This window comes from Cherax quadricarinatus, chromosome 43 (genome assembly GCF_038502225.1).
Source record: "Cherax quadricarinatus isolate ZL_2023a chromosome 43, ASM3850222v1, whole genome shotgun sequence".
Classification (NCBI taxonomy): domain Eukaryota; kingdom Metazoa; phylum Arthropoda; class Malacostraca; order Decapoda; family Parastacidae; genus Cherax; species Cherax quadricarinatus.
In genome coordinates, this window is record NC_091334.1 from 11,479,916 (window position 1) to 11,496,525 (window position 16,610).

General features: G+C 47.2%; 1 protein-coding gene across 5 annotated transcripts in view; it reads left to right on the forward strand.

Annotated features, from left to right (window-relative positions):
* Positions 1-9,333: 9,333 nt before the first annotated feature.
* The window catches only part of LOC128694262 (ankyrin repeat domain-containing protein 50), a 466,221-nt gene continuing 458,944 nt past the window's right edge, over positions 9,334-16,610 (forward strand). For all 5 annotated transcript variants that reach the window (XM_070093575.1, XM_053784297.2, XM_053784300.2 and 2 more), the window contains exon 1: positions 9,334-9,605. The gene's annotated coding sequence lies outside the window, so the exon portion shown is untranslated. The remainder of the gene's footprint in view (positions 9,606-16,610) is intronic.

Consider the following 16,610-nt stretch of genomic DNA (forward strand, 5'->3'; position numbering starts at 1 on the left):
ACCCACTGAATCATGTTCCTTCCCACTGATTCATGTTCTGACGCACTGACTCATGTTCCTACCCACTGACTCATGTTCCTACCCACTGACTCATGTTCCTACCCACTGACTCATGTTTCTACCCACTGACTCATATTCCTACCCACTGACTCATGTTCCTACCCACTGATTCATGTTCCTACCCACTGACTCAAGTTCCTACCCACTGAGTCATGTTCCTACCCACTGACTCACGTTCCGACCCATTGACTCATGTTCCTACCCACTGACTCACGTTCCTACCCATTGACTCATGTTCCTACCCACTGACTCATGTTCCTACCCACTGACTCATGTTCCTACCCACTGACTCATGTTCCTACCCACTGACTCATGTTCCTATCCACTGACTCATGTTCTGACCCACTGGCTCATGTTCTGACCCACTGACTCATATTCTGACCCACTGACTCATGTTCCTATCCACTGACTCATGTTCTGACCCACTGGCTCATGTTCTGACCCACTGACTCATATTCTGACCCACTGAGTTATGTTCCTACCCACTGACTCATGTTCCTACGCACTGAGTCATGTTCCTACCCACTGACTCATGTTCTGACCCACTGACTCATGTTCCTACCCACTGAGTCATGTTCCTATCCACTGAGTCATGTTCCTACCCACTGAGTCATGTTCCTACCCACTGAGTCATGTTCCTACCCACTGATTCATGTTCTGACGCACTGACTCATGTTCCTACCCACTGACACATGTTCCTACCCACTGACTCATGTTCCGACCCACTGACTCATGTTCCTACCCACTGACTCATGTTCCTACCCACTGACTCATGTTCCTACCCACTGACTCATGTTCCTACCCAATGAGTCATGTTCCTACCCACTGACTCATGTTCCTACCCACTGACTCATGTTCCTACCCACTGACTCATGTTCCTACTCACTAACTCATGTTCCGAACCACTGACTTCTGTTCCTACCCACTGACTCATGTTCCTACCCACTAGCTCATGTTCCTACCCACTGACTCATGTTTCTACCCACTGACTCATGTTCCTACCCACTGACTCATGTTTCTACCCACTGACTCATGTTCCTACCCACTGACTCAAGTTCCTACCCACTGACTCATGTTCCTACCCACTGACTCACGTTCCGACCCATTGACTCATGTTCCTACCCACTGACTCATGTTCCTACCCATTGACTCATGTTCCTACCCACTGACTCATGTTCCTACCCACTGACTCATGTTCCTATCCACTGACTCATGTTCTGACCCACTGGCTCATGTTCTGACCCACTGACTCATATTCTGACCCACTGACTCATGTTCCTACCCACTGACTCATGTTCCTACCCACTGACTCATGTTCCTATCCACTGACTCATGTTCTGACCCACTGACTCATGTTCTGACCCACTGACTCATGTTCCTACCCACTGACTCATGTTCTGACCCACTGACTCATGTTCCTACCCACTGACTCATGTTCCGACCCACTGACTCATGTTCCTACCCACTAACTCATGTTCCTACCCACTGAGTCATGTTCCTACCCACTCACTCATGTTCCTACCCACTGACTCATGTTCCTACCCACTAGCTCATGTTCCTACCCACTGACTCATGTTTCTACCCACTGACTCATATTCCTACCCACTGACTCATGTTCCTACCCACTGACTCATGTTCCTACCCACTGACTCAAGTTCCTACCCACTGAGTCATGTTCCTACCCACTGACTCACGTTCCGACCCATTGACTCATGTTCCTACCCACTGACTCACGTTCCTACCCATTGACTCATGTTCCTACCCACTGACTCATGTTCCTACCCACTGACTCATGTTCCTACCCACTGACTCATGTTCCTACCCACTGACTCATGTTCCTATCCACTGACTCATGTTCTGACCCACTGGCTCATGTTCTGACCCACTGACTCATATTCTGACCCACTGACTCATGTTCCTACCCACTGACTCATGTTCCTACCCACTGACTCATGTTCCTATCCACTGACTCATGTTCTGACCCACTGACTCATGTTCTGACCCACTGACTCATGTTCCTACCCACTGACTCATGTTCTGACCCACTGACTCATGTTAGTACCCACTGACTCATGTTCCGACCCACTGACTCATGTTCCTACCCACTGACTCATGTTCCTACCCACTGAGTCATGTTCCTACCCACTGACTCATGTTCCTACCCACTGACTCATGTTCCTACCCACTGACTCATGTTCCTACCCACTGACTCATGTTCCTACTCACTAACTCATGTTCCGACCCACTGACTTCTGTTCCTACCCACTGACTCATGTTCCTACCCACTAGCTCATGTTCCTACCCACTGACTCATGTTTCTACCCACTGACTCATGTTCCTACCCACTGACTCATGTTCCTACCCACTGACTCATGTTCCTACCCACTGACTCAAGTTCCTACCCACTGAGTCATGTTCCTACCCACTGACTCACGTTCCGACCCGTTGACTCATGTTCCTACCCACTGACTCATGTTCCTACCCATTGACTCATGTTCCTACCCACTGACTCATGTTCCTACCCACTGACTCATGTTCTGACACACTGACTCATGTTCCTACCCACTGACTCATGTTCCTATCCACTGACTTATGTTCTGACCCACTGGCTCATGTTCTGACCCACTGACTCATATTCTGACCCACTGACTCATGTTCCTACCCACTGACTCATGTTCCTACCCACTGACTCATGTTCCTATCCACTGACTCATGTTCTGACCCACTGACTCATGTTCTGACCCACTGACTCATGTTCCTACCCACTGACTCATGTTCTGACCCACTGACTCATGTTCCTACCCACTGAGTCATGTTCCTATCCACTGAGTCATGTTCCTACCCACTGAGTCATGTTCCTACCCACTGAATCATGTTCCTTCCCACTGATTCATGTTCTGACGCACTGACTCATGTTCCTACCCACTGACTCATGTTCCTACCCACTGACTCATGTTCCGACCCACTGACTCATGTTCCTACCCACTGACTCATGTTCCTACCCACTGACTCATGTTCCTACCCACTGACTCATGTTCTGACCCACTGAGTCATGTTCCTACCCACTGACTCATGTTTCTACTCACTGACTCATGTTCCTACCCACTGACTCATGTTCCTACCCACTGACTCATGTTCCGACCCACTGACTCATGTTCCTACCCACTGACTCATATTCCTACCCACTGAGTCATGTTCTGACCCACTGACTCATGTTCCTACCCACTGACTCATGTTCCTACCCACTGACTCATGTTCTGACCCACTGACTCATGTTCCTACCCACTGACTCATGTTCCTACCCACTGATTCATATTCTGACCCACTGACTCATGTTCTGACCCACTGACTTATGTCCCTACCCACTGACTCACGTTCCGACCCACTGACTCATGTTCCTACCCACTGACTCATGTTCCTACCCACTGACTCAAGTTCCTACCCACTGACTCATGTTCCTACCCACTGACTCATGTTCTGACCCACTGACTCATGTTCCTACCCACTGAGTCATGTTCCTATCCACTGAGTCATGTTCCTACCCACTGAGTCATGTTCCTACCCACTGAATCATGTTCCTTCCCACTGATTCATGTTCTGACGCACTGACTCATGTTCCTACCCACTGACTCATGTTCCTACCCACTGACTCATGTTCCTACCCACTGACTCATGTTTCTACCCACTGACTCATATTCCTACCCACTGACTCATGTTCCTACCCACTGACTCATGTTCCTACCCACTGACTCAAGTTCCTACCCACTGAGTCATGTTCCTACCCACTGACTCACGTTCCGACCCATTGACTCATGTTCCTACCCACTGACTCACGTTCCTACCCATTGACTCATGTTCCTACCCACTGACTCATGTTCCTACCCACTGACTCATGTTCCTACCCACTGACTCATGTTCCTACCCACTGACTCATGTTCCTATCCACTGACTCATGTTCTGACCCACTGGCTCATGTTCTGACCCACTGACTCATATTCTGACCCACTGACTCATGTTCCTACCCACTGACTCATGTTCCTACCCACTGACTCATGTTCCTATCCACTGACTCATGTTCTGACCCACTGACTCATGTTCTGACCCACTGACTCATGTTCCTACCCACTGACTCATGTTCTGACCCACTGACTCATGTTAGTACCCACTGACTCATGTTCCGACCCACTGACTCATGTTCCTACCCACTGACTCATGTTCCTACCCACTGAGTCATGTTCCTACCCACTGACTCATGTTCCTACCCACTGACTCATGTTCCTACCCACTGACTCATGTTCCTACCCACTGACTCATGTTCCTACTCACTAACTCATGTTCCGACCCACTGACTTCTGTTCCTACCCACTGACTCATGTTCCTACCCACTAGCTCATGTTCCTACCCACTGACTCATGTTTCTACCCACTGACTCATGTTCCTACCCACTGACTCATGTTCCTACCCACTGACTCATGTTCCTACCCACTGACTCAAGTTCCTACCCACTGAGTCATGTTCCTACCCACTGACTCACGTTCCGACCCGTTGACTCATGTTCCTACCCACTGACTCATGTTCCTACCCATTGACTCATGTTCCTACCCACTGACTCATGTTCCTACCCACTGACTCATGTTCTGACCCACTGACTCATGTTCCTACCCACTGACTCATGTTCCTATCCACTGACTTATGTTCTGACCCACTGGCTCATGTTCTGACCCACTGACTCATATTCTGACCCACTGACTCATGTTCCTATCCACTGACTTATGTTCTGACCCACTGGCTCATGTTCTGACCCACTGACTCATATTCTGACCCACTGACTCATGTTCCTACCCACTGACTCATGTTCCTACCCACTGACTCATGTTCCTATCCACTGACTCATGTTCTGACCCACTGACTCATGTTCTGACCCACTGACTCATGTTCCTACCCACTGACTCATGTTCCTACCCACTGACTCATGTTCTGACCCACTGACTCATGTTCCTACCCACTGACTCATGTTCCTACCCACTGATTCATATTCTGACCCACTGACTCATGTTCTGACCCACTGACTTATGTCCCTACCCACTGACTCACGTTCCGACCCACTGACTCATGTTCCTACCCACTGACTCATGTTCCTACCCACTGACTCAAGTTCCTACCCACTGACTCATGTTCCTACCCACTGACTCATGTTCTGACCCACTGACTCATGTTCCTACCCACTGAGTCATGTTCCTATCCACTGAGTCATGTTCCTACCCACTGAGTCATGTTCCTACCCACTGAATCATGTTCCTTCCCACTGATTCATGTTCTGACGCACTGACTCATGTTCCTACCCACTGACTCATGTTCCTACCCACTGACTCATGTTCCCACCCACTGACTCATGTTTCTACCCACTGACTCATATTCCTACCCACTGACTCATGTTCCTACCCACTGACTCATGTTCCTACCCACTGACTCAAGTTCCTACCCACTGAGTCATGTTCCTACCCACTGACTCACGTTCCGACCCATTGACTCATGTTCCTACCCACTGACTCACGTTCCTACCTATTGACTCATGTTCCTACCCACTGACTCATGTTCCTACCCACTGACTCATGTTCCTACCCACTGACTCATGTTCCTACCCACTGACTCATGTTCCTATCCACTGACTCATGTTCTGACCCACTGGCTCATGTTCTGACCCACTGACTCATATTCTGACCCACTGACTCATGTTCCTACCCACTGACTCATGTTCCTACCCACTGACTCATGTTCCTATCCACTGACTCATGTTCTGACCCACTGACTCATGTTCTGACCCACTGACTCATGTTCCTACCCACTGACTCATGTTCTGACCCACTGACTCATGTTAGTACCCACTGACTCATGTTCCGACCCACTGACTCATGTTCCTACCCACTGACTCATGTTCCTACCCACTGAGTCATGTTCCTACCCACTGACTCATGTTCCTACCCACTGACTCATGTTCCTACCCACTGACTCATGTTCCTACCCACTGACTCATGTTCCTACTCACTAACTCATGTTCCGACCCACTGACTTCTGTTCCTACCCACTGACTCATGTTCCTACCCACTAGCTCATGTTCCTACCCACTGACTCATGTTTCTACCCACTGACTCATGTTCCTACCCACTGACTCATGTTCCTACCCACTGACTCATGTTCCTACCCACTGACTCAAGTTCCTACCCACTGAGTCATGTTCCTACCCACTGACTCACGTTCCGACCCGTTGACTCATGTTCCTACCCACTGACTCATGTTCCTACCCATTGACTCATGTTCCTACCCACTGACTCATGTTCCTACCCACTGACTCATGTTCTGACCCACTGACTCATGTTCCTACCCACTGACTCATGTTCCTATCCACTGACTTATGTTCTGACCCACTGGCTCATGTTCTGACCCACTGACTCATATTCTGACCCACTGACTCATGTTCCTATCCACTGACTTATGTTCTGACCCACTGGCTCATGTTCTGACCCACTGACTCATATTCTGACCCACTGACTCATGTTCCTACCCACTGACTCATGTTCCTACCCACTGACTCATGTTCCTATCCACTGACTCATGTTCTGACCCACTGACTCATGTTCTGACCCACTGACTCATGTTCCTACCCACTGACTCATGTTCTGACCCACTGAGTCATGTTCCTACCCACTGAGTCATGTTCCTATCCACTGAGTCATGTTCCTACCCACTGAGTCATGTTCCTACCCACTGAATCATGTTCCTTCCCACTGATTCATGTTCTGACGCACTGACTCGTGTTCCTACCCACTGACTCATGTTCCGACCCACTGACTCATGTTCCTACCCACTGACTCATGTTCCTACCCACTGACTCATGTTCCTACCCACTGACTCATGTTCTGACCCACTGAGTCATGTTCCTACCCACTGACTCATGTTTCTACTCACTGACTCATGTTCCTACCCACTGACTCATGTTCCTACCCACTGACTCATGTTCCGACCCACTGACTCATGTTCCTACCCACTGACTCATGTTCCTACCCACTGAGTCATGTTCTGACCCACTGACTCATGTTCCTACCCACTGACTCATGTTCCTACCCACTGACTCATGTTCTGACCCACTGACTCATGTTCCTACCCACTGACTCATGTTCCTACCCACTGATTCATATTCTGACCCACTGACTCATGTTCTGACCCACTGACTTATGTCCCTACCCACTGACTCACGTTCCGACCCACTGACTCATGTTCCTACCCACTGACTCACGTTCCGACCCACTGACTCATGTTCCTACCCACTGACTCATGTTCCTACCCACTGACTCAAGTTCCTACCCACTGAGTCATGTTCCTACCCACTGACTCACGTTCCGACCCACTGACGCATGTTCCTACCCACTGACTCATGTTCCTATCCATTGACTCATGTTCCTACCCACTGACTCATGTTCCTACCCACTGACTCATGTTACTACCCACTGAGTCATGTTCCTACCCATTGAGTCATGTTCCTACCCACTGACTCATGTTCCTACCCACTGACTCATGTTCCTACCCACTGACTCATGTTCCTACCCACTGACTCATGTTCCTATCCACTGACTCATGTTCTGACCCACTGACTCATGTTCTGACCCACTGACTCATATTCTGACCCACTGACTCATGTTCCTACCCACTGACTCATGTTCCTACCCACTGACTCATGTTCCTATCCACTGACTCATGTTCTGACCCACTGACTCATGTTCTGACCCACTGACTCATGTTCCTACCCACTGACTCATGTTCTGACCCACTGACTCATGTTCCTACCCACTGACTCATGTTCCGACCCACTGACTCATGTTCCTACCCACTGACTCAAGTTCCTACCCACTGACTCATGTTCTGACCCACTGACTCATGTTCTGACCCACTGAGTCATGTTCCTACCCACTGACTCATGTTCCTACCCACTGACTCATGTTCTGACCCACTGACTCATGTTCTGACCCACTGACTCATGTTCCTACCCACTGACTCATGTTCCTACCCACTGACTCATGTTCCGACCCACTGACTCATGTTCCTACCCACTGACTCATGTTCTGACCCACTGACTCATGTTCCTACCCACTGACTCATATTCTGACCCACTGACTCATGTTCCTACCCACTGACTCATGTTCCTACCCACTGACTCATGTTCCTACCCACTGACTCATGTTCTGACCCACTGACTCACCTCTGGCTCTTCCTCATTCCTATCAGTTTTGCTCCATGTTATATACAATTATGTACAGTTATTATACATAGTAACATATGCAATAAGATCACAGTAAACAGGTGATTTCAGAATATGCAAAACAACCACTCTGAAAGAATAGAGAAATTCCAAGCACTTTCGTGACTACTCACATTATCAAGGAACTATGCATAGTTCCTTGATAATGTGAGTAGTCACGAAAGTGCTTGGAATTTCTCTATTCTTTCAGAGTGGTTGTTTTGCATAGTAACATATATTTAGATTACCTAAATATAACCCCAAAAAAGTCAGTGTCTCACTAGTAAGTTAGTGAGGTTATTTAGACACTGGTACACATAAATACAATTATAATACATAATATAAATTACCTTAGATATCTCCCTAAAGGTCAAAGTGACTTATTACCATTAAGAGTCAATATTTTTTTTATCCTATATATCACACCCAAGAACAAACCCAAAATTGTCCTTTTTAGTAATGGTGAAGCAGCATGGGTCACTACTCCCGGTGTAATTATAATTAGACATTTACTAACTCGTAAAACTCACATCCGCAGTGCAGTTTTTTTCAAGGCAGCTGCCAAATTTCAGGAATATTTCCGTTATTCGTTCTATGGTATATGGGGGTCACTGAACGCTTTATATAACTACTGCACCGGTATAAGTATTTCCGTAGATAAGACAACAGATGTTGATATATAAAAAGGATAAAACAATATAAATATTTTGTTTTTATAAGTTTGAGGAAGTAACAGAAAACGGACACTGATGCTGCGTCCGACAACCCTGATGTTCTCAACGGAACTGATGTGGATTTTCCTTAAACTAATTTATAAACAACGGATGAAATGTATACTGTGCGTTGGTGCATACATACATACCCCGCAACTTTAAATATTATGTCGATATGCGTGAGAGGTGCTAATTTAATGACCTTTTCAGTCAGGTTCGGTGCTTGCGTACGAAGTTACCAACAAACGCAGCCATCTTGGATTGTGTTCAGTTGTCTGTTGGCTGTGATCGGAGGTGTATGTCGGTGCTCCTGTGCTCCCTGTAAATAAACCACTGAAATAACAAAACATTTCCCTTTGCACTAGATTGAGAATTAGTCCTAATAAGGTTAAGGTAATTCTGTGTATCGTAATACAACACCAGTGATGTATCATTAGGAGACGAGTTAAGTGAACCAGTTTTGTGCGAGGGTCGTGTGTGTGAGGAGGAGGAAGCCAATTTGACTTCCCTAGGACACATTGTTCCCATCTCCATCATATGTGAGTACCTTTGTTTTGTATGTCCAACGACCAAATGTTTCTGGTGGGGAGAGTAACGTGAGAGTCAAGGACGTACATGTGATGGGTTGCTTGTGCTGGTAAGACCTCCAACTTGGCGTCTCTCTTAATGATAGCCGCTGTATAGCCCTTGTGGCTTAGCGCTCCTTTTTGATTATAATAATAATCTTAATGATAGCTCAGCCTAGGATGTAAGCCACTGCTGCTTGCAAGCCTTGCAAGCCACTGCTGCTTGCAAGCCTTGCAAGCCACTGCTGCTTGCAAGCCATGCAAGCCACTGCTGCTTGCAAGCCTTGCAAGCCACTGCTGTTTGCAAGCCTTGCAAGCCACTGCTGCTTGCAAGCCTTGTAAGCCACTGCTGCTTGCAAGCCTTGCAAGCCATGCAAGCCACTGCTGCTTGCAAGTCATGCAAGCCACTGCTGCTTGCAAGCCATGCAAGCCACTGCTGCTTGCAAGCCTTGCAAGCCACTGCTGCTTGCAAGCCATGCAAGCCACTGCTGCTTGCAAGCCATGCAAGCCACTGCTGCTTGCAAGCCTTGCAAGCCACTGCTGTTTGCAAGCCTTGCAAGCCACTGCTGCTTGCAAGCCTTGCAAGCCACTGCTGCTTGCAAGCCTTGCAAGCCATGCAAGCCACTGCTGCTTGCAAGTCATGCAAGCCACTGCTGCTTGCAAGCCACTGCTTCTTGCAAGCCATGCTATCATGAGCACAGCATGCAAGCTGTGGTGTGGACAACCAAGCTTCTAGGCGATATGGACATGCAAGCTCCTGGACGGTGGTGGTGGATCTGTAAGCTTCTGGACGGTCGTGGTGGACATGCAAGCTTCTGGACGGTGGTGGACCTGTAAGCTTCTGGAACGTGATGGTGGTGTTGGACCTGTAAGCTTTTGGACGGTGGTGGTGGACCTGTAAACTTCTGGACGGTGGTGAACCTGTAAGCTTCTGGACGGTGATGGTAGTGAACCTGTAAGCTTCTGGACGGTGATGGTAGTGGACCTGTAAGCTTCTGGACGGTGATGGTAGTGGACCTGTAAGCTTCTAAACGATTGTAGTAGTGGACCTGTAACCTTCTGGACGATGGTAGTAGTGGACCTGTAAGCTTCTGGACGGTAGTGGTGGACCTGTAAGCTTCTGGGCGATGGTGGTAGTGGACCTGTAAGCTTCTAAACGATGATGGTAGTGGACCTGTAAGCTTCTGGACGGTGGTGGTTGTGTTGGACCTGTAAGCTTCTGGACGGTGGTGGTTGTGTTGGACCTGTAAGCTTCTGGACGGTGGTGGTTGTGTTGGACCTGTAAGCTTCTGGACGGTGGTGGTTGTGTTGGACCTGTAAGCTTCTGGACGGTGGTTGTGGTGGTGGACCTATAAGCTTCTGGACGGTGGTTGTGGTGGTGGACCTATAAGCTTCTGGACGGTGTTAGTTTAAGTTTAATATGTTTTTTATGCACCCCATACCCATCCTGTGGGCGGTAGTTAAAAGATTACAGAGGTACATAATGGGTCCAGGGGCTGGGCCCCAAAGTTTTGGACGGTGGTAGTGAACCTGTAAGTTTCTGGACGATGGTGGTGGACCTGTAAGCTTCTGGACGGTGGTGGTGGTGGACCTGTAACCTGGACAGTGGTGGTGGTGGTGGACCTGTAACCTTCTGGACAGTGGTGGTGGACATGTAACCTTCTGGACAGTGGTGGTGTGGACCTGTAACCTTCTGGACAGTGGTGGGCCTGTAATCTTCTGGATAGTGGTGGTAGACCTGTAAGCCTCAGGGCTGTAGCGGTGGAACTGTAAGCTTAAGGACTGGTGGTAGACCTGTAAGCTTCTGGACGGTGGTGGTCCACTCGTAATCTGGACTGTGATGGTGGACATGTAACCATCTTGACTGTGATGGTAGACATGTAACCATCTGGACTGTGATGGTGGACATGTAACCTTTTGGACTGTTATGGTGGACATGTAACCTTCTGGACTGTTATGGTGGACATGTAACCTTCTGGACTGTTGTGGTGGACATGTAACCTTCTGGACTGTTGTGGTGGACATGTAACCTTCTGGACTTGTGGTGGACATGTAACCTTCTGGACTGTGATGGTGGACATGCAACCTGCCCTGTCCATGCATCATAGATATTATACCAGCACCTACCAGTAAATATTAAATAGTTGAATGTTGTGGGTGGCATCCTGGGGGAAACTCGAGACGTAAATTGGAAATAAAAATTATCGTCTTTCTTAATAATAATAATAATAATTTTTATTTCCCATCGTCTGTTATTAACCCACCGTGTTATTAACCCTTCGGGTTTATTATCTAAATAAAATCTTCCTCAGTATTTTAATGATCTGAAGCAAATATACTACCAGTGTCCCGTGGTCTGATAGGCAACGCTCTCGCTTCACACGCTGAGTGTCCGTGGTTCGATCCTTGGCAAGGGCGGAAACATTGGGCGTGTTTCCTTACACCTGTTGTCCCGTTGACCTAGCAAGCAAGTAGGTACCTGGGTGTTAGTCAACTGATGTGGGTGGCATCCTCGGGGACAAGATTAAGGACCACAATGGAAATAAGACAGTCCCTGGGTGACGCACTGACTTAAAAAACTAACAAAATCTTATCTCTCTTACGCATTCAGCTCCGGTAAAGGGCCTTGATTCCCTCTCTCGGATCAAACCAGACTGCCTTCCATCCCCTATATGTTGAATGACCCATATGGTTGTAGCGCTTCCATGTAATTGTATAGATGGTAATTGACGTGACTCCCTCTAGAATGTCACTTATTTTTATTCACAAACACATAAAACACACCACAAGCACCACGTACCACACAACACATACCACATACACACCACATACCACACACCACATACACACTACATACCACACAACACATACCACATACACACTACATACCACACAACACATACCACATACTACATACCACACAACACATACCACATACTACATACCACACAACACATACCACATACTACATACCACACAACACATACCACATACTACATACCACACAACACATACCACATACACTACATACCACACAACACATACCGCATACACACCACATACACCACGTACCACACAACACATACCACATACACACTACATACCACACAACACATACCACATACACACTACATACCACACAACACATACCACATACACACTACATACCACACAACACATACCACACAACACATACCACATACACACTACATACCACACAACACATACCACACACTACATACCACACAAAACATACCACATACCACACACCACATACACACACACAAAGATTGAAGATTGGGGAAGGGCAAAGAAGACCGCAGAGTACAGTCTAGGGGGCCAGAGACCACAAACCTCACTCAAGGAAAAAGATCTTAGGGTGAGTATAACACCAGGCACATCTCCTGAGGCGCACATCAACCAAATAACTGCTGCAGCATATGGGCGCCTAGCAAACCTAAGAACAGCATTCCCCCATGTTAATAAGGAATCGTTCAGGACCCTGTACACTGTGTACGTTAGGCCCATATTGGAGTATGGGGCACCAGTTTGGAATCCACATCTAGCCAAGCACGTAAAGAAACAAAAGTGCAAAGGTTTGTAGCAAGACTAGTCCCAGATCTAAGGGATATGTCCTACGAGAGAGGTTAAGGGAAATCGACCTGACGACACTGGAGGACAGGAGAGAGAGGGAGGGACATGATAACGACATAAAATACTGAGAGGAATTGACAAGGTGGACAGAATGTTCCGGAGATGGGACACAGCAACAAGGGGACACAGTTGGAAGTTGAAGACATAGATGAATCACAGGGATGTTAGGAAGCATTTCTTCAGTCAGAGTAGTTAGGAAGTGGAATAGTTTGGGAAGCGATGTGGAGGCAGGATCCATTCTTAGGTTTAAGCTCATGGTGCAGGGAGAGTGACTCAGTAGTGGCCAGTGAAGACGCGGGGGCAGGAGCTGTGAATCGACCCCTGCAACCACAAATAGGCGAGTACAGATAGGTGAGCGCGCGCGCGCACACACACGGGAGCAACGCTTGATAAGAGTGGACAGAAGGACTAAGAGATATGACAACGACATAAAAATACCGAGAGGAATTAATAAGGTGAACAGGGATAGAATTTTCGAGACAAGAAACAGCTAAACGCTGAACAGACAGATAATTAATTCACAAGGATGTAAGGAAGTATTTGTTAAATCTTCGAGTAGTCAGTAAGTGGAAGGACCTGGAGTGTGGAGTGGTGGAGGCACCATCATTACATATTATTATTATTATTATAATCAAAAAGAAGCGCTAAGCCACAAGGGCTATACAGCGATCATTACATAGCTTTAAGAAACCTCAAAGCCAAGAAAGGGAAAACGCAGTAGCGGCCAGTGGAGAAGCGGGGCCAGGAGCCGAGACTCAACCTCAGCAACCATACAGGTGAGGTGAAAGGAGACATGTGTAACTAATTCGGCATTTTATTGTGGAAACGTTTCGCTCTCCGGGAGCTTTGTCCATTAACCTAATATATTGTGGGTAATTCTACCATTATCACGCGCACGCTCGCGCGCACACTTAAAAATGAAGTTATGTGATAAATGGCTAGTGAGGGCATCGAGTCTGCTTTTCTCACCAGGCTGTTTGAGAGAGAAGCTGTGGACGGTTGTTCCGCTGGAGAAGACGAACGGGAAAGGGGAAGCCACATTGGAGGTGGCATGTTATGTAGGTAGGTATAGTTTGTCAGGAAACAGGACAAGTGTTTCTTGACTCGGGTCTTAGTCATGTGATGACCCATAGCTGAAGCTTTTGGTCATCTGACCGAGGACTTCTGTTGGCTTACCGGTCCACCCCTTTAAAAATCATGGTTATAATTATAAGCAATTAGAATGTGATATAAATATCTGAAAGGTGGAGTAACAGATTGCAGTGACACTTAGCAGTGATAGCAGCAGTGGCAGCAACAATGATAGCAGTGACACTTAGCAACAGTGATAGCAGTGACAGCAACAGTGATAGTGTATTGCAACCCAGGAATCCAAAGACCTGTTATCCTGGGTGTGAAGGGAACAAAATAAACACAGCAGAAAAACTTTTGACTTATATTATCCTTCACCAGGTAAGAACAGAAGTATGTACACTATATACAACAATGGGTATTAGTGCACTCAACGATAAGCAAGGCAGAATAGAAGCCACTAGAGAGCAGACCGTGCTTCAACCAGTTCTAGAATGGGAATGACAATGGCAGACAGGCGGGTGGTACCCACAACACCTCTGCGATTGTCAAAACCATCTTCTCATTGGCTTGAATCTGGGTACTGATCGAACGATGGGGCCCCATCGTTCGACCCTAGTACTGGCTCGCTGGTTGAAGAGTGTGTACATGCGCCGAATAAAGGTTACGTACTCTTTGCATGCCACACAGTGACACTTAGCAACAGTGATAGCTGCAGTGACACTTAGCAACAGTGATAGCAGCAGTGACACTTAGCAACAGTGATAGCTGCAGTGGCACTTAACAACAGTGATAGCTGTAGTGACAGGAACAGTGATAGCTGCAGTGACACTTAGCAACAGTGATAGCTGCAGTGACAGCAACAATGATAGCTGCGGTGACACTTAGCAGCAGTGATAGCTGCAGTGACAGCAACAATGATAGCAGCAGTGACACTTAGCAACAGTGATAGCAGCAGTGACACTTAGCAACAGAGATAGCTGCAGTGGCACTTAGCAACAGTGATAGCTGCAGTGGCAATTAGCAACAGTGATGGCTGCAGTGACACTTTGCAACAGTGATAAAAGTGATACTTAGCAACAGTGATAGCTGCAGTTGCACATAACAACAGTGATAGCTGCAGTGGCACTTAGCAACAGTGATAGCAGCAGTGACATTTAGCAACAGTGATAGCTGCAGTGACAGCAACAGATAGCTGCAGTGGCACTTAGCAACAGTGATAGCTGCAGTGGCATTTAGCAACAGTGATAGCTGCAGTGACATCAACAGAGATAGCTGCAGTGGCACTTAGCAACAGTGATAGCTGCAGTGGCATTTAGCAACAGTGATAGCAGCAGTGACAGTTATCAACAGTGATAGCTGCATTGATACTTAGCAACAGTGATAGCTGCAGTGATACTTAGCAACAGTGATAGCAGTAATACTTGGCGGCAGTGATACTTAGCAGTGACACTTAGCAACAGTGATACTTAGCAGTGACACTTAGCAACAGTGATACTTAGCAGTGACACTTAGCAACAGTGATACTTAGCAGTGACACTTAGCAACAGTGACACTTAGCAACAGTGATACTTAGCAGTGACACTTAGCAACAGTGATACTTAGCAGTGACACTTAGCAACAGTGATACTTAGCAGTGACACTTAGCAGCAGTGATACTTAGCAGTGACACTTAGCAACAGTGATACTTAGCAGTGACACTTAGCAGCAGTGATATTTAACAGCAATGACACTTAGCTACAGTAAAACTTAGCTGCAGTGACACTTAGCAGCACTGATACTTAGCAGCAGTGATACTTAGCATTGACACTTAACTGTAGTGATACTTAGCTGCAGTGACAACGGTGATACTTAGCTGCAGTGACACCTACAGTGGCAGCTGCGGCGATACTTAGCAGCAGCGACACTTAGCTGCGGTGACATTTAGATTCAGTGGACACCAGGGTTCTACAGGTCGATTTTGGTACGATGATGTGGTGGGAAAGTGGCAGATGCAATTTATCGTGGACAGATGTGAGGCTTTACTCCTAGGAAAAGAAAGCAACCAGGACACCTGTAAACTAAATTATGTAAATCTTAATAACACCGAGTGCCAGAAATACGAAGGAGTGTTGGCTAACAGGGAACTAAAGCCGAGTCTCTCATTTAGAAAAATGTTCAGTGTTGACGGTCCCGTTCAGGGCAGGAGAAATATCTGAGATCGTTTACAGGAAGCATAGAGCCAATTACTGAGAATGCCTAAAAGTCCTAAGT